Below are 26,681 nucleotides of genomic sequence, written 5' to 3'. Positions count from 1 at the left end.
ACCAGGCTGGATGGTCCATTAGGGTGTAAAATAGCACGAAACCAATTAATCTGCAGCCCAGGCCAGTAGTCTTCTTTGCACGCCTTCTCTTTTACTTCTAGTTGGGGAAGATCTGATCATTAAGGGATTTCACAAACTTCGCTTCATCTTTAGTTTCCATGGGACCTCTTAGCTTCCTAGGTCTTTTGACAGAGAATTCAGCTGCTCTCAGGGAATACTGTTATGATATGATATGTTATGAGGATAATGAATAGTTTGTACTTGACACTGCAGCTGGCACAGTGAAAACTCAAACTCAATGAACGTTAGCAAATACAATTAGGAGTAGAAATTTTAAGTTGGAAGATCCATGTATCATCCAAGTGACTGTGTTCACTATACAGTTGGAAATAAATGAACAGATTTTTAAAGATATAAAAGTGTTTAACTAGCTGAGTGACACATTACCTACTCTTCTTTAATGGTTTGAACGTTCCTAGTGAGCCACTGCCAAGGGTGGGGAAACTCTGTGACCTCATCATTTCAATTATAACTTGAGGGAAGGATGATTCATTGAAATATTAATTTGTATAGATACATTTATTCCCTCCTGCCTTTTTGAGGAAAGAGGTTGACCTTTAGCAATTTCTTGCCACATGGATTTTTTTCAAAGTGTAAGGAAGAAGTTCTTCAAATTCAGGAGCCTTTTATAAACACCTATACTCAATTTTAAAGAGTTCATGCTAGGTGTCCTTGAAAGAGGTGGGGGGAAAAAGATGTTCCTTTAAGACCTAGAAGAAAAGAGATAGTTTGGTTACGCTGGAGAAATCTGAAGCCTATGATTAGAGGTGTGTGATCAGAGAGGAGACTTGCCCATTGTATAACCATGTCCTGGAGATATGGCAAATCTACAAAACTGAAGCACCAGGAAAGAATCATCCTGGTATGGGGCCTCCCAACCTTGCTCATTATTCTCATACCCTCACATGTGCCATAGAAGCAGCAGAGCGATCAGACTTACGGGAAGCTTTGGAAATGGAATAGGGAGATTCTGAGTAATGACTAAAGGACTCCCATCACTTCCACCCCCAATAATCTGGTACTATGTAAGACTTTGGTCCTCTAACAACCCGGGAGGAGGGAAGTACCATAATAACAGAATGGATCTCTTGACAGCTAAACACAAGAGAGGCTTAAACAAGGATTTAAATAAAAATAATGACAATGAATAAATGATATTCCTTACACATCTGAGTTTGTGGACTCAGATTTATACTTGCCTCTTTTGGTTAATATGACAATTGTAAAATTATTTTAAGAGAAATTGTGAAACCAGAAAACCACCACTTTATATACATTTTCCATGAGTTTTCAGGGAAAAGGTTAATAAAAAACTTCATACTTAACATAATCTCAAGAAATATTTGTTAGGTTGAAATGACGCTATTAGGATGTTTCTAAATCATCCAAGTGTATCCATGCTAAATATTCAGTTTAGGATGAGGGACATAGTTCCTCTACTATATGGTTAGTGCTGTGGTTAGGAAAATAGGTTCCGGAATCACCTGCTTAGATTTAGGTATACCATATGATAATTATATGACCTTGGACAGGTTAGCTAAATGTTCTGCTCTGAGTTTTGCATTTGAAAAATAAGTATAATAATAAACCTCTCATGGTTGTTATGGAGATTAAATGAACTAAGTCTTTGGGTTTTTAAATATAAGAATTCAACATTAATGATAATTTATTGGCTGTATCAGTTTGCATGGGTTGTATTTCACGAATGAGTTTCAAATAAACATGAATGTGCCTTTTAGGGTATAGTCTCTTTGGAGACTTAGTATTAAGAAACTCAAAAAGCCTAGAGTTCATTGTTACTGTTGTTACACTGTTATCTATTTTAAGGCATGGTTAACTGAGCTTTTGTAAAATATTCAGTGGATTAACAATGACAGTTTTAACATTGGGATAGAAACGCTTTCAAGATATTTAAACATTAACTTGATTGTCTTTGGACTTCAATGTTGTTTTTATTCATTTTTGTCCTTCATAACTCAGGTTATAAAAATATTCATTACCTGAGATAAAAAAATACAGGGCACCCACACGTATTCCAGGTGTGGCCCATTGTAACATTGCATTGGAGAATAACGTAGGGATGGGTTCTTCTCGGTTATTTCATCATATTAAACATCTGTACATTTTACTTTAACTTATATTACAGCTGGCACTCTTGGTTACAGTCCTACAGAATATCTTTTCCCCCAGACAAGCTCTGTTTCTTGTAAGTCACCATCTTCCTTTTGATTTCCTAATTCCACTGGCAATTCGGAGCAGCCTGCTTATTCATGTTGTACCTGCAGCTCTGGAATCTTAGCCCTTGAGTCATGTAATTTCGGAAATCTTTGCTTTCTGCCTTATGTATTAACAGCAATCAGGCAGCCCCTTAAGACCTTTCTGGAAATATTCCAAAATACCTCGGTTTTTATTTTGTATTTAGTTTGAAGGAATTCCAGTTAGGTTAGCCTTGGGTTCCTAATTTTGACTGGCCATCCAACTGAAGACAGCTTCAGAGATCTCTTATTTGGCAAATCAGTACCCTTGGTGAGAATCTGTGGATTTCCTAAATGTCACACAATCAATTTGTGATACCAAGCTTTGAAAATCATAATTTAACTTTTTATTCCAAGGGAAACTTTTTCTGCAACCAATATTTAGTACTACTAATTCCTTTCTTTCCTATTTAGTTTATCAATGAAAGTCTGGATTCCATAGTAGAAAAAAAAATAAAGGATTAAAGATTCATTAAATATAAATATATTTTAAGGAAACAGTAGTAGTATTTGAAGGCTGGAGTTCATAGATTATTTGTTCATACATTTTTCAATAAATTCTTATTAACCTACTTCATGCATTACTAAGTACATTACTAAGTCATGTACATTAGTACTAAGTCAGATACATTACTAAGTCACTGGGAAAGCAAGAGCTACTAAGACCCATTTGCTGTCCTCAAGGAGTTTACAGTCTAGGTTGAAGGGCAGAAAAATAAATGGGTAATTTCAATACAGTGTGTTAAGTGCTATATCAGGGGTAAGTATTGTGTATGATGAGAGCACAAAGAGAAGGCCTCCTGGAGGAGGTTATATCTCAGCTATGATAACAAGGAGGAGAATAATTTATCCAGGAAGAGAGGAAAGCATTTTGAGCATTCTAGGCAGAGGAAACAACTGTACAAAGATTTGGATTTTTCTGACTAGTGATGGACTTGTCTTAGAAGGTCTCTCTCACATATTATGCTAGTTTTGGTAGATTGTAACAATTGCCACAAATTCTTCCCCTTTTTGCATCCAAGTCTTTTGAATGTGACGTTACAGGTCCCCCCAATAAAGAGTTGGAGTATATTTCTCTACCTTTTGAATCTGGGTAGGCCGTGTGACTTGCTTTGGCCAAAGGGACATAAGCAAATGTGATACTAGCAGAGACCTGACAAGTGCTTGTATGTAGGAGCCTGACCTCTTGCTGAGCTAGAGCCCTGAGCCATCATGTATTATGAGCCTGAGCTATCCTGCAGGGGGGGAAGAGAACCAAGGCATCCTGACTGACAGGCTGACAACTGCCAGAAATGTGAGGAAAGCCATCTGTGGGAAGCAAAATAAGCCCCCTCCCCACAAAGATATCCACATCCTAATCCCCAGAACCTACGGGACATGTTACTTTACAAGGCAAAAGAGACTTTGAAGATGTGATTAAATTAAGGATTTTGAAGTGAAGAGATTATCTTGAATTATCTCTGGTGGGCTCATTGTAATCACAAAGGTCCTTCTAGGAGAGAAACAGGAAGGTCAGAGCTAGAGAGGGGACTTGAGAATAGAACAAGGGTGAAAGTCAGAGAGAGACTGAAGATACTTTTCTGCTGGCCAAGTGAAAAGGAACGCAGGTGGCCTCCAGAGTCTAGAAAAGGCAAGGAAACAGATTCCCCTCTAAAGCCCAGAAGGAATACAGTCCTGCTGATACCTTGATTTTAGTCCAGTCAAAACTTCTGACTTCAGAACTACAAGAGAGTAAATTTGTTTTGTTTTAAGCTGCTAAGTTTGTGGCAATATTTAGAGCAGCAAAGGAAACTAATACACTGTGCTTGATTATCTAACTGCCAGCCAACTTACCAGCTGACCACAACTGCATGGCAGAGGCCAGCAGAGATCAGTCAAGCTGGTATTGACCAGAAGAACCACCAAGACTACCCACAGGATCATGAATGATAATAAACAGTTGTTGTTTTAAGTTAGTAAATTTTGGAGTGATATCTTACACAGGAACAGCTAACTGATACACTGGTCCATATATTCAAAATGAAAAAAATAAAGCAAAATATATTTATATTAAGTTACTTCAAAAGTTGTTTCTTGCTGTATACCTGAAACTAACACAACATTGTAAATCAACTATACTCCAATAAAAAAATTTTTTTTAAGTCATTTCTCTAACTCTCTTATGGACTTTTATGTGGGTTCTTTACATTGTCTGCAATTCTAAATGAGAATTTCATCCACTCTTTAATAAAATACAAAATGATTATCCACTGCCTATATAGTACTAGGCTAGACTGTATGGTAGACATTTGAAACTTGTTTCTGCCCTCAAGGAGCACACAGTTCTTTTCCTAGAAGTCTCATCTTGAGCAGGTTGTTCAAGTCTGTAAATTTTAGTATCTGTATCTTCAAAAAAGGGATAACAATAATACTTGGCCTAGAGGGGTGTTTTGAGGATTAGATGAGAAAATGCTTGTAAAGCATTCAGCTTTGCATGACATACAGTAAGTATGCAATAAATGTCAGCCAAATCAGAAGATGAGGGAAAACTAAGTGGCAATAAAAAGAAAAGACAATATGAGAATACTACTTACTGCTTATATGTTCTGGAAACTTTATGTTTATTAATAGTTACTCTAACCCTGCGAGGTAGAGGTTGGTATTTGCATTTTCCAGATGACAAAATTAAGATTCAGAAGGTTAAGTATCTTGTTTAACATCATATAAGCAGCCAGCAGCACCATGCCTCTAACCCCACACTTTTTTATTTTTAACATTTTTATTGGAGTACAATTTCTTTACAATGGTGTGTTACTTTCTGCTGTATAACAAAGTGAATCAGCTATACATATACATATATCCCCATATCCCCTCCCTGTTGCATCTCCCTCTCACCCTCCCTAGCCCACCCCTATCCCACCCCTCTTTGTGTGAACACAAAGGACTGAGCTGATCTCCCTGTGCTACGTGGCTGCTTTCCACTAGCTATCTAATTTACATTTGGTAGTGTATGTATGTCCATGCCACTCTCTCACTTCATCCCAGCTTCCCCTTCCCCTTCCCCGTGTCCTCAAGTCCATTCATTATGTAACCCCACACTATCTGATTCTAAAGCCCTTCATCATTTCGTGCCTGGTGACCCACAGGTGGTTGTAACTAAATCAGCTGCAGCTAGGGTTATCTTTTTAAAAAGTGTATCTGATCCTGTCAGCTACTCTTACAGCTCCCCATTGCTTATAGAATCAAGTCCAAAATCCTTAACGTGATCCAAATTGCTTTTCACTATCTAACTTTCCCACATCATATTGCTTCCCTGTGCTCTGGTTATACTGACATCCACCAGCAGGTAAAAGTGTCATGCTCGCTCCAACTTCCAGGCTCTTCACACACACTGATGTCCTTCCTGGAATGCTCTCTTTCCTCTTGGACTCAGCTCTCCCATATCCTTCTCATCTCAGCTTAGGTACCATCTTCTTCCCTGATACTTACATTGCTCTTTGTTATCTGTTTTTCTTTAAAATTTTCTTCTTTTCTTTTCTATCCTTCGTCTTTGAAGTTCCTTGAATTATTGCCCGTCTTTCTTGGTAGTAGAAGTCTCTGGTGGCTCTTTGGTCCAAGAGTTCCCTTTCTCTGGGAACTGTCCCCAGGACATAGGAATGGTCTCTCAGAACCATTTCTAAACTTAATTATACCCCTTCATCCTGCCCTTGATCCAGGGGTGAGCATCTAACTTAGGCTGATAATCCGGTTTCATTCTGCCAAGAATTTGGAATTTTGAACAAAGAGATGTAGAGCCTCAGGGGAACTGGAACTGAGCCATGTCAATGGCGGCTCTCTAAAGCAAAGACTCATGAACTCCTGCCTCCTAGTCCCCAGCCAACACTCGTTCCTACCCTCCCTAAGACTGGTTGTTCACCTCTTCTTTGGGTTTCTAATTTCCTTGGACCTCCTTCAAATACAGTCCCCTTTTGACTTAAACTAGCCAGAGCTGGTTTCTGTTACTGTTAGACTGTGAGCTCCGTGATGTAATTTGAGAATTTCTTCTCATTGCCCAGCTGTTATAAATCTCTTAGATACCCTGATATTTTACAAGCATGATAGGAAAGATATTCACTCATTTCTAGATTTATCTTTTTTTTTTTTAATGTTGAGCCTTCTTTTAATTTATTTATTTTTATTTTTTGGCTGTGTTGGGTCTTCGTTTCTGTGCAAGGGCTTTCTCTAGTTGTGGCAAGCGGGGGCCACTCTTCATCGCGGTGCGCGGGCCTCTCACTGTCGTGGCCTCTCTCGTTGCTGAGCACAGCCTCCGGACGCGCAGGCTTAGTAGCTGGGGCTCATGGGCCTAGTTGCTCCGCGGCATGTGGGATCTTCCCAGACCAGGGCTCGAACCTGTGTCCCCTGCATTAGCAGGTAGATTCTCAACCACTGTGCCACCAAGGAAGCCCTAGATTTATCTTTTAAATTTTGGAGTTTTGAAGACTCTTAAAGGAAAGCTTCTATATTGATTATTATTTTATTGAAACATGTCAACATAAGCTGAGAGCTACTTAAAGAGAGCCTCCATGCCTAAGACCATTACTTGTCTTGCTCTTTACTCAGCTTAAACTAAGTCATCTCTTCGGAATGCCATGAGAAAACATTCTATCCTTTGTTAAGGGACTGACTGACCACAATTATATTATTATGCCTATGTCTGTTGAAAAATTCCAGGGAAAGTTAGAAAGAATCGCATGGGATTTTGGCTTGAATCAAATGAAACCAGTTTGGAATGAAAAAGCAAAGATAATTTGAGCAGTAAAATAAATTTCACAACTATTAAAAGTGCCAATTTTACTGCAAAATTTTCCTTCTTTAAATGTCCTATAAGTTGTATATACAGTGTTGTACTTTTTAGAGGGTGAATAAGGATCTAGTTGTAGTAAAACGTAACTTCTGTTACATGGCATCTAGCTCCTTTGAGTCCCAGCATTATATCAATTTCTTGCATTATGTATATATATTTTTTCACCACCACTATTATATATGCCTCTTGTTCAGTTTGGGTTCTATGGTCATCAATTCTATGACACCGTCACCAGAATCATTAATTCCTTCCTCCACACCCACCAATCATTCCCTAACCCTGAATGGATTCAAGACATATCTTCCGTGCTTTACCACATAGGCTACTGAACATTGTGGAAGTAAAGTTATATGACCACAAACTGAAACTACTACAAATTTAGGATTTTCAAGTCCAGCTGGTCTCCCAGTGCCACTTGGCAAACCTTTAGTTGATTCTGGTTAATAGCATAAGCTCTTTCTCTTTTAGTACATAACTTTACCTCAGCCTGGACAGAGAAAAATAGAGGCCCTCAGATGCTAATAATTCCTCTTCCCTACATTATAAAACTGTCCATAGTAATGTCCATCCTTCTTTTTTGTATTAAGGGAAAATGAGTTGATATTCATCAGTGATGTGCTGTATATCTCCAGCCAAACCTCTCTCCTATACTCCAGACTCGCATTGTTTATTGCCTGCTGAACATCTCCGCTAAGCTTCTCAAACTTAAGATGTTGAAAACAAAACTCCTGATCTTTCCTGCCAAGTTCTGCTGCTCCAGGGTATGCCCCTTGCCAGTTAATGATGACTCCATCCTTCTAGTTGTTCAGGCCCCAAATTTTGGAGTCATCCTTGCCAGCTAAGTCATTATCATCTCTTGTTTGGATTATTGTAATAATCTCCTAATTTTTCCTTTTTTCTTCTGCTCTTGTAGCCCTACAATCTATTCTCAGCACAACATCTGGAGTCCTTCTGCCAAAATTGTAAATCAGATCACATTCTCTGCCCCAACCTTTCCACTGTCTTCCTATTTCACCCCAAAGAAAAGCCTAAGTCTCTGCAATGGCCTATAAGGCTCTATACCAACAGGCTCACTATTGCCCTTATGGTTGACTACTCTTCTCACTCATCTGCCTCCTTGCTCTTCCTTGAATATGATGGACTTGCTTTGGCCTTAGGCCTCTGCATTGTTGTTCTCTGCCTGCAACAGTTTTCCCCAGGTTATTTGTCTGCCTTTCCGTTTACTTATTCCAGGTTGTTGTTCAAACATTTTCTTCTCAGTGGATCCTTTCTGATCACCTTAATTAAAATTTCCACCCACCTAATCCTACTGACCACTATCTATCTCCCTTTCATGTCTTATTTTTCTCTGTAGTGCCTACCACGATCAAACATTTTGTATATTCACCTCTTTTTTTCATTGTCTGTCTCCTCCCACCAGAATGTAAGGTGCATAAAAGAAAGAGATGTTTGTTTGTTTTCTTTACTGCTATATCTCCTAGTGCTTATGACATTCCCTGGCACACGGTTGAAGTTCAAAAAATGTTTGTTGAATGAATGAATGAATGATGTTTTCTTCTTCCTCAGTAACTTCTTTGTTTATACACTGAATCCAATCTCTACTGCGTGTTTAGAAATTGTTTCCTCAGCAATTCTCAAATTTTCCTGTATTTTTCCTCTCCCCTTCTCATCTAAATTAATGTTTACAGCCAGTAAATACGGTTAAACTTCACTAATATTTTTTTAAAAATCTTTCCTGTGTTTTCAAGTTCAGGCTGAGATTTTGTGAAAAATGCAAGGAACACAAAAGGGAATAAACACATTATAAGAAATGAGGGTTGGGCTAGAAGTCAAAAGTGAATTTCATATACCTAGAAATAGGAAAGAAAATGGGAGCAAGTTGAAAGATGAAATAGAATCTGAGGGCAGCTGTAGCCCAGAAAACATGGAGGAAAGAGGTTTAGTACGTGTGTGTGTGTGTGTGTGTGTGTGTGTGTGTGTGTGTGTGGTTGGGGCACTGTCAGCTAATCTTCTTAGTGATCCCCAGAGAGAATATGGAACCCTAACTGACAGGGAGCAAGGGCAGGAATGAGAAGTGAAGCCAAAAGGAAGAAACTTTTTGACATGTGTTTATGGAAAGCTTTATCGATCTGTTCACCCATATCCTCTCCCCACTGTTATACACACAGCTGTTCACTGCAGAGCCAGTGAGTATGCCAAGAAATAGTGTGGCATGTTTCAGATCATGAGTATATATTATTTTGACTTAGGTCTAAAAAAAATTAAGATGGAAAAATGATTAAAGGCAGCAGAGAAAAAGACAGGGTAGAGTAGCACTTGAGAGCATCAGCCCAGGCACCAGACTGCCTGAGTCTGAATCCCAGATGTGCTACTTACTAGCTGGATAACCTTAGGTGATTTACTTAGTTTGTCTGTGCCTCAGTTTTCCTATTTGTAAAAAGGACGTAATAGGGGTGTTTTCCTTATTGGGTCGCTGTGAGGATGAAATTAGTTAATGTAGATAAAGTACTTGAACCAGTGTCTTATATATGTGATATATTATAATTATGTGCCTGGGAAAGGAAAAAGAAAAAAGAAATCATGAACCAGTTCAGTCTGTTTTATTTACTCTAAATTGGCCCATGTCTTATTGTACTAATAACTGGGTTTGGTGGTCTATTGAGGGAGAAGAATAAGGGTTGAGTCTGAGCAATTGTTTGGGATTTCCAAAGGAGGAGCAGGGAATGGGGGAAATTTTAATTTGACTAGATGTTTAAAAAATGCAACTTGTAGCATGCCTTGATCAATATTCCTTTTGTCCCTTTTATCCATTTCTTGGTATCGTAACTAATTTTAAGGAAAAAACAAGACTTACTCCCTCCACAGAGCCTTTTGTAAAATCCCTGGCCCACTCAGAAGTCTCTTTATCTCTTGCATATGTTAGTTGTTCATTGCATTTAGCCCCATTTTATATTGTATAGTCTTAATTATAGGGACAGATATTAGTTCTTTATTATATGATACCATTAAGTAGAACATATTTTACTAATTACTATAGGATTATAGAGTATGTTTATTTATTGTAGCAATTTTTATGAAAGAACATTGATTTTCCCTTGACCTAACCTTTCCTGTAAGACCTTGTACTTTCTTCTTTTTATAACCAAACCTTTAGAAATGGAAGCCTGCATTTATAGTAGTGTGGTTTCCATTTCCATAGCTCATTTACTCCTTAACCCTCTACAAGTTTCTTTAATCCCTCTGCTCTGCTCAAACTGCTCTCACTGGGGTGTGCACTGACTTCTTAGTTGCCAGGGGCAATTATTTGTTTCAGTCCTTATTTTGCTTAACCATTCAACATCAACATCTTGACCACTTCTTGAACTTTGAATCCTCTTAAAACTTCTGGAATCTTCTCTGTTGGATTCCAGAAGAGTCCTTCCCAACTCACCCCTCACCTCTGACCATTCCTTCTCTCAGTCTTCTTCATAGGCATCAGTATGTAAGAAGACCTTTTGCAGACCTTTCATTCCACAGCTGGTTAACATAATATTAAAAATTGGATGGTAAGGAGGGTTAATGCCATATTATTGGGGAATATTATTAAGAATTTAAACATTGTAGAATAATGTAACATATCAAATAATACATTCTAGGGAAAAGATCATTATTGAGATAATAACATGGTTTTGAGCACCCAAAGTTGTGGAAAAAAATTCTGTGAGAAAGTTAAACAACAATTATTTTGGTGTACAGAGGTAAAATTAAAAAGAGCACTTAAAAAGTGACCTTACAAAGCCAAAACCTCACTACAAAAAAATTTTAATCAGTTCTTAGAGAACTAACCTCCACAGAAGTTCTCTTTCATTCTCCTTTGCTCCCACAAATGCTTTTCTGAAGAGCAGATACTTTCAGGAGTGCACCAATTGTACATCATCTGGTGGTACTGGTAGGAGTAAGGACTGCTCTTATTCTCCACTCCTCTTTTCCTTTAGAAAGGATTTTTTTCCTCTCAGTTTTTTTACTTTCTGTTTCTCTGGCAGAGTAGAGCTATTTAAAGCTGGATGAGTTTGAGAGGAGGACCTGGCATGTGTAGGTCCTTCCTGTCCTTTTAGTTTTTAGGGTCTGCCTGCCTGCAGAGACTCTGCACTGGTGGATCATGTGGAAAGCTTAGTGGTAAAGGTCTCAAGCTTGCTTTTTATTCAGAGTGAGTGGGTGATAACATTTGCTTAATTCTAGGATTCAGAATCAGGAAGTCCGTTCTGGCCACATGTTCTCCAAGAGCCCTATTTTGGTCTCCATCTGCCTCATTCTTTTGTCCATCTCATTGATTCAGAATTCAGGAGAGGAAAACAGGGGAGTTGTTTACTAGTTCCCTCAAAGTCCAATATTAACTTTCATAGGGAATTACTCACCACTTTGTAATAGCATGCATCAGAGAAAATGATCATTTCACAGACATATTCTACCTGGCAGTAGATACAGACAGAAATCTTTCTATGATTTTCTTAATGCAAGACATAACTACTGTTAGGATGATTTAATCATCTCAAAGAGACCAAAATACATCCCTCTTTGATATGTTCATAATATCCATCTCACAATAGTGGATTCAGCAGAATTCTTATTGTCACATATTTTTGTTCCCTATTTTTGTCATGGAGCTAACAAAACAAAGAAGATTCTACCACCCAACAAAATAGGAAAGTACTAGAAACAGGTGCAAGAGAAATCCTGCCTTCTTCATTGGAAAATTAAATATTGTCTAATATCATATAGCTCTCCAGTTTTCTAGGATTTTCTTACCACCAATCTGAATAAAAACCGATTTTCTCCACACTCTAGAATTTTTTTTCTGCAACCATTGTTATATAAAAGATAAACTTTGAAATTAGGCTCAGAATCCATGACAAATGAAAGCTTTTTTCTTTTGGGTTTTATCTGCTATATAATAGTCATAAAATGCATTTTACAGTATTCACTTGAAGGTATTAAAATGTTACAGCCTTTTATACACAGTTTCAATCAGCCTCCCAAATTTATATGTAAGGGAAACCTTGAGTCATTCCAGGTTAGAGGGAGAAGGCCTGGCACAGTTACAAACTGAAACTCTGAGGTTATAACCCTGAGATGTATGAGGTCTAATCAGCTTAATCTAGCAATGATTTACAGAGTAAACTACCATGTATGAAGCATGGTATTAGAAACTGGGAACTCCAAAGATTAACTGGACCTGGTCGTTTTCCCTGAGATTCTAGCTCATAAATGGGAGAAACAGATGTGAATTCAACCTATTGACTATCTACTTCTCCTCTTCTGAGGCACCAGGATAGCCAGGCTGGGTTTTGGCCAAATGAATTAGGGCTAGGTCTGGGTACCTGAAAGCTGCATCTTGGGTTAGTAATTGCTCTGAAATATCCAGGAGTGGGTGGAACTAGTTGATAAATAAGAAAACAAAAACAAAACAACAAAAAACATGTCCTTGGAGAATTCTAAAGTCTATCACTTTCAGGCTTTCAAGAATGAAATTTAGTCACCATAAATTAAAATCTAAAATACCAGGAGTCTGGTAGACACCAGGACCAAGTAGAGAATGGGAACAGGCAGAAGGAAAATGAGAAGATCCAAAATCATTGCAGAGAACAGGCTAGCCAACCTGTGATTCATTTCTGGTGGCTTCTGGCCATGTAAATTGTGAGCTAAGGCCTGAGTTGGGAAAACACCAGCCAAGCACTAGATCATCATAGTGTAGTAGAAGGGGGACAGGGATTTCAGCAAATCATACAAGTTAGTTGTTATTTTCAGCAAGTTCAGTTTTTAAAACTGATGCATGGGGCTCTCCCTGGAAGAAGCAGGGTTATGTAGAGGTGGGATACCCAAAATAAGCAGGAACATTGTCATATCCATACATTTTTTTGGACTTCCTATATTTGCTTTCTTTTATGTCATGTGCTTACCTCTAGTTCTTGGGGTAAGTGAGACCAGCCCCACTTCAAACCATTAGCAATGAGAAGGGTAGGTTGCTCTCTAAAGGGAATATTGGAATGTTGTTTCAAAATTTAAGAGGAACAGATTTCAAATCAGCAAAAACAGATGTCCACAAAGAGGAAAGTTAAAATATCAAATGCGACAGAAGACAAGAATTACTAGGAGGAAAGAATACCTCTGAATTTTGCAGCTAAGCAAATGCCAATCTGTATCTTGGCTCAGCTACTTAATAATTTTGTAATCTCTGTCAAGTCAAATAATCTCTCTGAGTCTCAATGGTAAAGTCAAAATTCTGACTCATAGTTAATAACTTGAAGAAGAGGATTAGAAAACCCCTCAGTACATAGGTAGTTATTGCTATTAACAATCTTCAAGAAAATAGTCATTTCAGTGGCGGGAAATTCAAGCCAAAACAATGAATGGAGAGGAAATAAAAGTAATACCTGTATAGGTCAAATACAAGAAATGTAATCAAGTGAAATACGATGGAGAAATCAGATGGTAGCTAGAACATGACATCAAGTTAAACCTATTTAACCATCCATCCTCTCCCCACCCCAAGATAGGGCAGATTTGTGAAAATAAGAAGGCTCGGTAGGCATAGCTAACTGAGGAAAAGATCATAGGGAAAGGAGAGAAATGAAAGAAATCAACAGGTCATTCAAAGTTTAATGTGAAGAAAAGACCACTTCTCTTCCAAAACTAAAGATATGGATAAGACGACGGCCTCTTCACAGGCCATCTCAAGTATTAATTCTTTTGTAAGTTTCTCCTTGATGCATCCAGCTAGGCCCAGTTGTTTCTCCCTCTGGCCCCCACTGTCCCTGACATACTTCCCACCATAGCCCTTTCCACATTGTAATGTGAAGGTCAATTTATATGTGTCTATCATGTTGCAGTATCTATATCTTCAGTGCCAAGTACATTTCTTAACCTATATTACCTACTCACTAAATGTTACTTGAATGAATGAATATATGAATGAGCACAAGAATTGCTTTCTTTTTCTCCTAAAAACAACACTACTACTATTAACTTTAATCTCTTGGGTAATTCAACTAAGAAGACTAGTATCTGGGGACTTCCCTGATGGTCCAGTGGTAAAGAATCCGCCTTCCAATGCAGGGGACGTGGGTTTGATCCCTGGTTGGGAAACTAAGATTCCACATGCTACAGGGCAACTAAGACCATGCGCCACAACTACTGAGCTCGTGCGCCTCAACGAGAGAGTCTGCGAGCCGCAAACTACAGAGCCCACACGCTCTGGAGCCTGTGCGCCACAACTATAGAGCCCATGGGCCCTGGAACCCACGCGCCACAACTAGAGAGAGAAAACCCACACACCACAACTAGAAAGAGGCCCGCGCACTGCAACTAGAGACAAGCCCGAGCAGACCACACACCATAATGAAAAGATCCCACATGCTTCAACAAGGATACCGTGTGCCGCAACTAAGACCTGACACAACCAAAAAAAATAAGGAAAATAAATAAATGAAATAAATCAATATTAAAAAAAGAAGATTAGTATCTGGCCAATTGATTTTTATACCAGGACATCTGAAAGATAGTCCTGTCTTAATAAACTTGAAAGTTAAGGTTTCATCTATCGAATGGACCCAGAAGAATTATTGTCCTCCTCCTTGCTGAATTGGAAGCTTACAAGTGTCTCTCCTTTGTTTAACTATGAGCCCCTCCAGGCTAGAAGCCAAGTCTTATTCATCTTGGTATACAATCCCCAAAACTTCACACACACCCTTAACTCCATAGTAGGAAACTCACACTTAGAGAAACTCTATAAATATTTGGGTAATTAATAAATGAGTATAACCCAGGTAAGTAAGATTTAAACAATGCCTAGTGTGTCACGTATCATTTAAACCTACAGTTAAATAGTTGTGCCTCTATTAAAGTGCACTTGTTTATGAAATGATTTAAGCACATCATTCACACATCATAAAGCTGCCCCCTTTTAATCCCTTTTTTATATTGCATTGTGAAACAGTTAGCTGTGATATCCCCACTGAGAGTATTTAGTGTAGGTAACTCAGTTTATTGGGAGAGGAAAACAGATTTTAACTGTTGCTTGTTTCATGTATATGTAGCTCAGTTTGCCATGTTAAAGAGAAGCTACAATTATTGACTTCCTTATATGCTACATATGGAAAATGGAAACAGACCATTGTCTGTGGTCAAGAGGAATAACTAAATAAAGGGAGTTAGGGTCCATCTCTGTGATGAAGTGTAGTTTAGTATTAAGAAAATCCTTTATTCCCAAAGACTGACTAGGATGATACTTTGAAAAGAATTCCATAGGGTTAAATGTAAGGCCCTAAAAGAATTCCACACAATGACCTCCTCTGCAGCATTTTCATGATTTGGATACATTTTCCATTACTTTAAGCCTTTCCCTTGAAATTACCCATTCCAAGATTCTTAACTCAGTGGCAAGAGAATTGTTGGCTAAAGTTAATGCCGCCCTTATACAAATGTTCCTTTTAAATTATGTGACTCCCATTTAAAAGTGGCTCTTTGTGGTCAAGATGGTTTTAGTTTGAGATTGTGCAAGAACATTTCGTGATTTTTGCCACTGAACCTGAGCTTTTCACTCTTTTTCTTGCAACCCTGTCTTTTCTCTTTGCTGAAGTTATTAGAGAAAGTTGGAGAGGCTTATAGGTATTTGCACATTGTTTTCTTTGTTTTCAGTTTTAGGTTTGACTCTTTCAAAGAAAAGAGAGATTGTCATAAATCACTGCTTATTGCTTAGAATTTCCATATTCATTCAACAAACATTTATGGAGTGCTGGCTGGAAGTCAAACACTGGAGGTACATATGTGTTCATATGTCTAAGGAGCCATGTCTTGTGGGGAAGACTTTCAAGCCTGTTAACATTTCCTGATCTGTGTGATGAGTGATGTAAGAGTAAGAAGAAGGGGCTTCCAAAGCACTGAGGCATGTCTAATTCCACACTGAAGGGAGTAGCTTCCTTTCTGGGTGGGTAACCCCGTCCTTAGAAGAAGTGTGGGAGTTATCCAAGGAAGAGGAGGGAGTAGTAAGACAGATAAGATGGACAGGCCATTAAGGAGAAAGGAGTTTATGAAACTGTAAGAAGTTCTGTCTAGCTTATAAGGAGAGTGCAAAGAATGGAGTAATAAGAGATGAGACTGGTGAAGAGAATATGATTAAATTATAAGATTTACCATCTTTCGGGGCTTCCCTCGTGGCGCAGTGGTTGGGAGTCTGCCTGCCAATGCAGGGGACGCGGGTTCGCGCCCTGGTCTGGGAGGACCCCACATGCCGCGGAGTGACTGGGCCCGTGAGCCACAACTACTGAGCCTGCGCGTCTGGAGCCTGTGCTCCGCAACAAGAGAGTCCGCAGTAGTGAGAGGCCCGCGCACCGCGATGAAGAGTGGTCCCCGCTTGCCACAACTAGAGAAAGCCCTCGCACAGAAACAAAGACCCAACACAGCCATGAATAAATAAATAAATAAAATTCTTTAAAAAAAAAAAAAAAAGATTTACCATCTTTCATCTCAAATATTCTATGAAATATAGATACCAAAGATAATAATCCTTATTTTCTGAGTAGGGTGAGAAATGGTGATAGAAAATGAAAGAGGCTAAGAATTGCTTCATATATTAAAAAATATGGGGACAGCAAAGAATTTGGGAGATAGAGCCTAGAATCTCAGACAGTCTGGATGGAGGAAGAAGCAGGTGGACAAGTTGAAGAGATAGTGGTGGAGATAGAGGGAAAGGGAGAGATTAAGAAAGACAGAGAAAGACATACACATATACAAACACATGTCAGACACAAACAGTGAGAAACATATAGCTGAGAGAGAAAGAAAAGAACACACAGTTGTCAGTGGATGAATGGGTAAGATGATATCACACACACACACACAATGGAATACTACTCAACCATGAGAAAGAAGGAAATCGTGCCAATTGTGACAGCATTGATGAACCATGAGGGCATTATGCTAAGTGAGATAAGTCAGACAGAGAAAAACACATACTATATGATTTCACTCATATTTGGAATCTAAAAAAGCCAACTAATAAAAACAGAAAGTAGAATGGTGATCACCAGGGCTGGGGGATGGGGGAATTGAGGAGATGTTGCTTAAGGGTACAAATTTGCAACTAACAGATAAATAGGTCCTGGAGATCTAATGCAGAGCATAGTGATTACAGTTCACAATACTGTATTATAAAATTTAAAGTTGCCAAGAGACTAGATCTTAACTGTCCTCACCACAAAAAAGAAATAATTATATAGCATGATAAAAGTGTTACCTAATGCTATGGTGGTAATCATATTGCAATATATAAATGTATCAAATCAACACATTGTACACCTTAAACTTATGTTATATGTCAATTATATATCAATAAAAAAAGAATATACACCCAGACAGAGATAGTGGCAGTGAGAGAACAGAGAGACAAAGATAGAGATACATATAAAAAGACAGACATCAAATGGAGCAATAGAGAGCAAGAGACGTAGCAGCTACCACAGTTACTAGAACTTTGGGGGAAAAGGACTGCTTATAGAGGTTTTTAAGAAGGGTTTCCTGTACTGTCAATGTACTATGTTTTTTTTGTTTTTTGTTTTTTTAAAATTTTGTCTACTAGCTCCCTAGGTTACTTCAACCATTTTCATGGCTTTATTTATTTATTTATTTTTATAAACTTATTTATTTTATTTTTGGCTGTGTTGGGTCTTCGTTGCTGTGTGCAGGCCTTCTCCAGTTGCGGCGAGCGGGGGCCACTCTTCGTTGTGGTGCGCGGGCTTCTCATTGCGGTGGCCTCTCCCGTTGCGGAGCACGGGCTCCAGGCGTGTGAGCTCAGCAGTTGTGGCTCACGGACTCCAAAGCGCAGGCTTAGCAGTTGTGGCGCACGGGCCTAGGTGCTCCGCGGCACACGGGGTCCTCCCGGACCAGGGCTCGAACCCGTATACCTTGCAGTGGCAGGCGGACTCTCCACCACTGCGCCACCAGGGAAGCCCCGTCAGTGTACTATGTTATGTAATGTTCTTTGTTTCTCCACAGAAAGTTTATTAAAACTGTCCTGTTTATCAGCATTTTTAGAATTAAGAGTTTTTGCTTTAAGATGTATGAACATGGTCAGACTGGCCCCACAGATGCCCAGTTACATACCCTAGAGGTGAACAGTGATGAGAGCAGGGAAGGGCTGTGTGCCCCATTAGGGGGTTGGAATCGCCTATTGGGCCTTATTGCGGTCAAAGTGACTTCTCTCAGTTTCGACTCCAGGACTCGTGCCTAGAGAGCTCTGGGAAATCTAGCTTCATCTCAGGAAGAGCAATTGGGCATCACCTCACCTGGGAAGTCTTCCCGATCCTCTCAGATCTGGTTAGGTGCCCTTCTTTGTCCCCACGAAACCTAACCTCACCTCATTTACCACAGGTAGAACATAGGTGAACTCTAGTCACATGGGGCCACATATCTTCCATCTTCATGGGGTTTTTTTTCAGCTTTAGAAAAAATTTTTTTCTGCAGTTTAATAAGTTTCAAGACCAGGATTTTCTTTTTCCTTTGTGCTGAAAACATGTCACTTCCTAAAGGGAAGTAAGGGCAAGAAAAGAGTCAAGCAGGAGGCTCATGGTAGAGACTGTGCCAACTGCATGTTCTGGATTAATCCAGGCCAGCTTCTCCTCTGAGCAAGACCATCTGAAGCCAGGTCCATATGTGGACCCAATAGGGGTGGCAGAGGGACAGGGCCATAGGAGTCAAGCATGTCTGTGGGGCCGTTTGCTCCATGTTTTTTTTTTTTTAAATAGGCATCATGAAACTTGATATCTGTAGAAACACTTGATTCTAACTTTTTATGGTGAATGGGTACAATATATATGCAGGAAACTAGCCCTTAATTCATGGACATGCTTTTGCACAAACATATCCTAGAGCATAGCCCAAATGGAGAGAAACCTTCAGAGTTATTCACCTCAACCAGGCCAAGCTGGGACAAATTCTTCTTTATTTTTTTGCTTTTGTATTTTACTAAAGTCAAGTCTTAAAGATTTGATGGTTTACAGTCACCTGCTAATGAATGTTATTATTCCCACATTACCTAGGAGAAATAGCTAGGAGATGTTAGAGACTGCTCAAGGTAAGGATAATAGTAAATGGAAAATCAAGATCGAGATCATAGATTTTTCTGTTTATCTCTCTGCTATTTCTACTCTACAACATTGCTTCCCACTTAAGAGAAATTCAGTAACTTGGAAGCAGAATATAGCTGCCTCAACAAGCACAGTCCACACACTTATCCTGTCCAGAGATTATCAGGAGGCCAAGTAGCCATTGTAGATGGTTGGATCCACCTTAATAGCATTCTTTTTCCTGATAGACTATACAGATTCTCTCTCCTGCTAAAGATCAGATACTTTGGCATCCTTGTTTTCTTCCTTATGTTAGGAAAACTAACTGTGGATAGTGAATTACAATGGGACAGGCCAAGTTGAGAGAGTCCAGGACTTGGAACTGGTTTCTCCCACTGTTTTTCCCACATGTCCCATTTACAGGCAGAGAAAAAACTCCAATTCAGCAGTTGGAATACGGAAGTCAGTGAGTGAATTATTATATAAAAGTAGCTAGGCTAGTAGCCTGGGATGGTAGGGATGAGGTGGGAGGGGTGTAGCAGGGCAATTGTTTCAACTAGGGGAATATCATTGTGGTAATGGGTGTGAGAGCAAGTGATCTTCTGGAATCCTGGGTATGGGAGTGGGAAAAGAGTAGCAGGAAGCAAAGTCCCACCCGTGGAGTACAAGGTTGAGACATCCTGGGTCAAGAGAACAGTAGAGGACTAAACGATGCAGGAAAGGTTTTAGTCCCAAAGATTTCTGAGTGCATTAATAGGCTAGGAACTCAGATACTAAATATGTAGGAAGGCTACACTAGCAGAAAGAATAATGAGATCAAGTCAAAGAATGGTGAATGGAGATGCCTAAACTCGATTCCTAATGGAGTTTGCCTGAACTTGAGATTGGCCCGAGAAAATGTGGCTGTCTAAATGTGGTTGTGTGCAGTTCGGAGTCAGTATGTAAAGAGACAGAGGGGGGTTGCAGGATCTAAGGAATAACAAAGGCTCAATACTTGTTTATTGAATAGATAGCAGTACTATCTTGGAGCATCTGACTCAGGTGCTGATGCAGAGATGTGTAGCCAGATGAAAAAGGTGCTCTAAAGGATACTTGGTTCAAAACAATATTGCTTGCAGCACAAAAACAATAATGTAAAATGTCTATTAAGATGTGAAATATCAGGGGTAATGCTACGAATATATCATTCAATTAGGACTATGCATAAGGAATAAGTAAACGTTTTACTTGCATTTGCAAAAAAAATGTTTGTTTTTATTGCCTTGGTGTTGAATAGAAGACTGTGAAGGGAGAAGAAACTCACCACATAACAAAACATTAAAATAATGAAAACAACCAAGTCCTTAGACACAGATTTTATTCTTTGGACTGTATGAATCCAAACTTCCCAGTTGAAAGCTCTTTTAAGCTGGTTATACATTCTTTCAAAATACATTCTTTCAAAGAGCCCCATGTTCAGCACTGTGGTAACCTAAATGAGAGGGAAGTCCAAAAGGAAGGGGATGTCTGTATGTGTATGGCCGATTCATTTTGTTGTGCAGTGGAGGCTAACACAACATTGTAAAGCAGCCATACTCCAATAAAAATTTTTAAAAAGAGCCACATGCTCAGAAACAGATTCCATGTATTATTAATCAGATGGCAACACAGCTGTTTACCTAAGATTAACCTGATGGACATTATTTGCTTAATAGCTAAATCACCATGTAGGAGCCCTGGTGACTACAAAAACTTGAGTATCAGTGCACATGCTGGCAATGATTCCTAAAAGAATTTAAAAGCATTGTAGTCATGAATTAGGTCTGAAGGAACTGGTAATTATTTTCAGGAGTATAGTTTGAGTATTAGCCTTGCTGGGTCATCCCTATTCTACTCACTACCCCTTTTAAGGCTGTAGTCAAATTGAACCGTAGCTTTTGGACAAGGAGTAGATGTACAGGAAGACTTTCTTTTGCCCGTCTAAGATGCTACATAAATTTGTGCTAATGGACCCCTGTCTGACCTTACACTATGGCTACTTCTATTCTTCATCATCTCAGTACTGAGAGATGGGAGATTAGACAACAGAAGGAAGAGAATAATACAGACTTTATAAGACATGTTGTGGTCACATCCCATCTCAGATTTAAGGGCATTAGGGTTTTAAAAATTCGGTGGCTTAAAACCAAAAACCAGCTAAAGAGAATCCTACCCAAACACTGCATTACATTTACCACATTTTGCAGCATTATCAATAATTCAGCCTAATTGGCACTTCTAGTGAAAATGAACTTAGGCCATTTCACAGCATTAACTCTGATGATTTTGTTCACATTTATTTTCTAATCCAATCTTGATTCATCTGTAATGGGCTTCTTAGGTCATCTATTTAAAACAGCCAGGTTCATTCTGCACTCCCACAGAAACAAATGGCTGTTTCTCAAATTGATAGTTGCAAGGAGAGGTCTAATTTCCCAATATGGATTGATTTTTTTTTTTTTTTTTTTTTTTTTGGTGCAGTAAAAAAGATCTGTGTGTTTTTCATAGCAGCCAGTGTCACAGTGGCTGGAAGCTAGTTGGTCTAGATTAAAAACAGGCTCATGTCCTGGAATGCTGAATACAAATTCTAACTATGTGACAAATCTACTTTTGTGAGTAGGCAAACAAAACTGACCAATCTGTCTGGGATGCAGAAAGAATAAATTAACATAAGATTGTTAAGCACTTTTTGTCAAGATAGAATATTATAGTAAAATGATGTTTTCCTTTCATGATATCTGATGATGAAGATGGATTAAATGATTCAATTTGTTTCAGTTAGATTCATTAGTTGTTCATTCTGGAGGAGGATTTTCTCTTCCTTTCTCTTCTTTATTCTTTTTCTTCTCCAAGGTCAAAGATGCAGTCACACAACAGATTTTCTAAGGAAAACTGTCCTGCTGAGAAGGTAGTTTCAGGCAGCCAGGTTGTATAATCCATGCCCTGTGCCATGTGATCCATTGCAGCAGGTGATGAGACTCAGTGGGTAACTGAGCCAAGGTTAGCAGATCCATAGCATGGACAACAGCCTATGTGATATTGTCCCAAAAATCTGTTCCAAAAAAGATGAAGTGTTATTAGTTGAGCCAGTTAGATTACTTCTCTTAGACTCTGCACTGCCAAGTATGAAAAGAATAAACCAGAGGGTATCAGGAAGAGAAGTAGACAGAAAATAAGAGGTATACAGAGGATAGCTGAGTCAGTTAAAAGGTGTAGATCTGGACTGAATATCCATGGGCTTTTGCTGCTAGAGCTGCCTTAGATTCTGAATGACCTTTTGATTCCAACCTCCATGAGTTCTATTCTGATTTCTGCCCTTCCTGATATCTGGTTCTGTGGCTTCCCTTGGCTTCTGGGAAGATGGTCTGTATGAAAAGGGGCTTGCTTCCTTATTTATGTACAATAAAGCGCCTATTAAGTAAAATAATTTGAGTTAGTATCTGTCTTTATGACAATAGCAATAGTAAAAGCATAACTAGAGATTTTATGCAGAGAAGTTCTGAAATGTCTGTTTTAAATTGGAGTCAGTTTCTGTTCTAACAAGGAAAAAAAAAAAAACGGTGCTCCTAGATTTTAAACCACAGTAGCATACATCTCAATATTAATAAACGTATAGATTCTCATTCTATGTTCTGAGTTCTTTTTTATTATTATTATTAGGGTATAGTTGCTTTATAATGTTGTGTTAGTTTCTGCTCTGCAGCGGAGTGAATCAGCTATATGTATACATATATCCCCTCTTTTTTGGATTTTCATCACATTTAGGTCACCACAGAGCACTGAGTGGAGTTCCCTGTGCTATACAGCAGGTTCCCGTTAGTTGCCTGTTTTATACATAGTAGTGTATATATGTCAGTCCCAATCTCCCAATTCATCCCACACCCCCTTCCCTCCCTTGGTGTTCATACGTTTGTTCGCTGCATCTGTGTCTCTATTTCTGCTTATAAATAGGCTCATCTGTACCATTTTTCTAGATTCCACATATATGCGTTAACATACAATACTTGTTTTTCTCTTTCTGACTTACTTCAGTCTGTATGACAGTTTCTAGGCCCATCCACATCTCTACAACTGACCCAATTTCATTCCTCTTTATGGCTGAGGAATATTCCATTGTATATATGTGCCACATCTTCTTTACCCATTCATCTGTCGATGGATATTTCTTGAACTTTAGACTTACTCCCCTGCAAAAAATTACAAAGCTCAGGTATGGGTTGCAATCTTTTAAGCAGGGGAGTGTGTGTAGTCGTTTCCCTATTTGCCTTTCTCTTCCTCTCTTCTATATAACAGTGAACTACATTTCCTAGACTACTTTGTCAACCAGCTTCAGGTATACTGGAGGGCAAAAGGAAGATGGAAGCCAGAGTCTTTTCCCTGTCTTTCCTGCTGTGGACGGGTCTCCGGTATCTCCTTACTCGCTCTGACTCCCACTGGACATCTCTACCCTCTTTAGTACAAAATTCTGGCAAGACAGGTAGGCCTTCTGTGTTTCCAGCTTTCACTGGGTGACCCTGGATTCTGGGCTGTAGGAAAACTACCTCTCCTCTGCTCTCCTACCCTAGGGGCCACAGAGGTTTCTTGCTTTATATCTCTTCCATTACCCATGTACCCAACATCCTGAACTAAGTCAGTTGTTTAAATGAGCCTCCATTTCCACATCTGTAAAAAAGGAGATAATATGACACACTTCAAAATGTCCTCAAGAGAATCATGTACTGTTCTAGAATGGCTCAAGCAAAGCTAAAGAGGTTAAATGGGGCTGATTAAATTAAAAACAGAAAGATCCAGGCTTCTGAGGTAGAGTCTAATTTGTTAATATGCTGCAGTCAGTTCTTCAGCCCTATGGACAAATCTCAGGCTAATGATTACCTCCAATTAAAATCAGTGGATGATGGGCTTCCCTGGTGGCGCAGTGGTTGAGAGTCCGCCTGCCGATGCAGAGGTCACAGGTTCGTGCCCCGGTCTGGGAAGATCCCACATGCCGCAGAGCGGCTGGGCCTGTGAGCCATGGCCGTTGAGCCTGCGCGTCTGGAACCTGTGCTCCGCAGCGGGAGGGGCCACAGCAGTGAGAGGCCCGCGTACCACAAAAAAATAATAAAAAAATAAAATCAGTGGATGTGATGAAATTGAGCCACTTTGCAGAGAGGAAGCATGGAAGTCAGAGTTAGCCCTCAACAGAGGTACCTCGGGTAACTAGATATATGACTTACTATATTACCATATTAAAGTTTCTAAGAAGTCCAAAGTGAAAAAGAAACAGGGTTAGTCAGATATTTCTACACGGCAGAAAACTTGGCTACCACAGCAGTTTTACATTTTAGAGATTTAGCCTCTGGAGAGAAATTTTGCCACCTTCTTATTGGGCTGCAAGTTCCACATTCCAGACAAGGGACTCTGTGGCTCACTTGCTGACCAATAAGCTCTGTCTGGTGCTAGTGGTTGTGACTCAGGCTATACTGAGGAGGCCGTTCCTACAGAGCCATTTGGAAAGGAGTAGAGGGCTGAGCAGTTCCTACCTAGACAAAAGTGCTGGAATAGGAAATCCTATAGGTGTCCATTAAAAGTATACATAGGTAAACAAAAGAGTCCACAGGTATGAAGAATATGGACTTAGTCAGTGGAGTATAACAAATTGGAAAAGAAGGGGCTGGTGGTATAGAACAGAGAATTTTCAGTGAATGGCAGATGCACTGAAAGAGGATGAGTCCAAGACAACTGCAATGTTTGAAACCTGAGTGACGAAAGGAGTGCTTATGACATGCCTGGAACTGTTCTAAGTACTGTATACACATTAACTGATTTAATTCCCATAACAACCCATTGTAGTAAGGAAACAGAGGCACACAGAAGTTAAACAACTAGTCCAAGACCACATAGCTAGTAGGTGGCATGACAGGGGGCATCAGCAGACGTGTCTTAGAGTAAGGAAGTGGCAGAGACAGTCAGATTTCACATATACTGAACCGTCTAGGGCCTGAGACAGGCTCTTATGATTGCTGCCATAGAAGACAGAGCGAATATCTCATATCTCATTCACCTTGAGTGGGTTACATGTCCATTCCTGAATAGGTCATTGTAACCAGGACAAGAGGCTATACATACAGTTGGCTAATTGGGGTGGGGGCAATCCCACTTAAGCAACAGGACTGAGAAAGGAGGAGGAGGAAAAATTCCCACAAAGGAAAACTTTGGTTGCCATTGCTAGAAGATGGAGAAATGGAGATTGGTGGCAAAAATAACAACTGAATACCACAAAAAGGAAACAAAGCAGAGTATTTCACTCTTAGAAGGGGCATTAGAAGCTGCTGAATCAGGAGAAGAGGAAATAGGGGACTATAAGATGGACAAGAGGATAAATAAAAGCACTATTTGGGGTCTTCTTGAATTAGTTGGGGAGATTTCATCTGGAACTAGAGTTCTCCACTGCAATTGTTGGTACCAAGACAGAAAAACCTTGATTTGTCATTAAACTCTGGTCCCATTTTTGCCCTCATATTGTTGACTTGGAGGAAACACAAGTTGACTCTGGAGCTGAACCCCCTGTGCCATGTGTGTTGAAACATCATTTCCCTTGACTGTCTCTTCACCAGTACTGTATTTAAGTATATTTATTTCACTTGCATGCTGCTTTTATCCTCACTTAGAGCATAAAATCAAGAAGTAGGATTTCCATAGATAACTTAACCTCATTTCTTTATATTTCAACTTTAAAAAAGCGACTCTTCTACCAGAGTGGCCTTATCAAGGTTAAATGAGGATGGTATGAGAAAAGACCACTGACTATCCAAATTTCTCCTGAGTTTTGCCCCGCATCTCTCCTCTCTGAGGTTGAGTGTGGTCAATCTCAATTCAGCCTCAACTCAGTCATTCTCTTGCATGTAGGGTGCTGAAACCAATATCTGAACCTTGAGAGGAAAGGAAATGTATAATATGTAAACACTAAGTTGCTATAGACCATCTTTCTCTCAAAAAATGTGTGGTTTTACAAAAGCAGCCTTTCATTCAATGTAACAAGTAAGCAAGGAAAAAATGTTACCTCTGGCCTTAATTAGAATGACCATTGATTACTAAGCAATTTTTAATGTCACTCTTTTTCGCTAATTAGAAATAAGAACTTCAACGATTATGGAAGTATCTCACTGCTATATTTAAACAGATTTCTAAATTATTGCTATAATAGGTAACTTATTGGGTAGGTAGTGCTTAAGTAAACAGAAACCACTTACTGACTAGCTGTTTCCATAATCTGGTTATGATAAAGAAAGTATCAAGTTATAGACTAGTAAATTTCAGATCCCTTAGATATTTTTAATGGTTTAATTCATTTCCCCTTCGTATACATAATTTATAAAAGTAGTATTCCTAGCTTTTGTTCATCTTTGAATTGTACAACGCAGAGTCTGCCTTTCCACGTCTTTCCCCTCC

Source organism: Grampus griseus (assembly GCF_964374135.1).
Source record: "Grampus griseus genome assembly, chromosome: 17".
Lineage (NCBI taxonomy): Eukaryota > Metazoa > Chordata > Mammalia > Artiodactyla > Delphinidae > Grampus > Grampus griseus.
Note: the sequence above shows the minus strand (reverse complement) of the source record.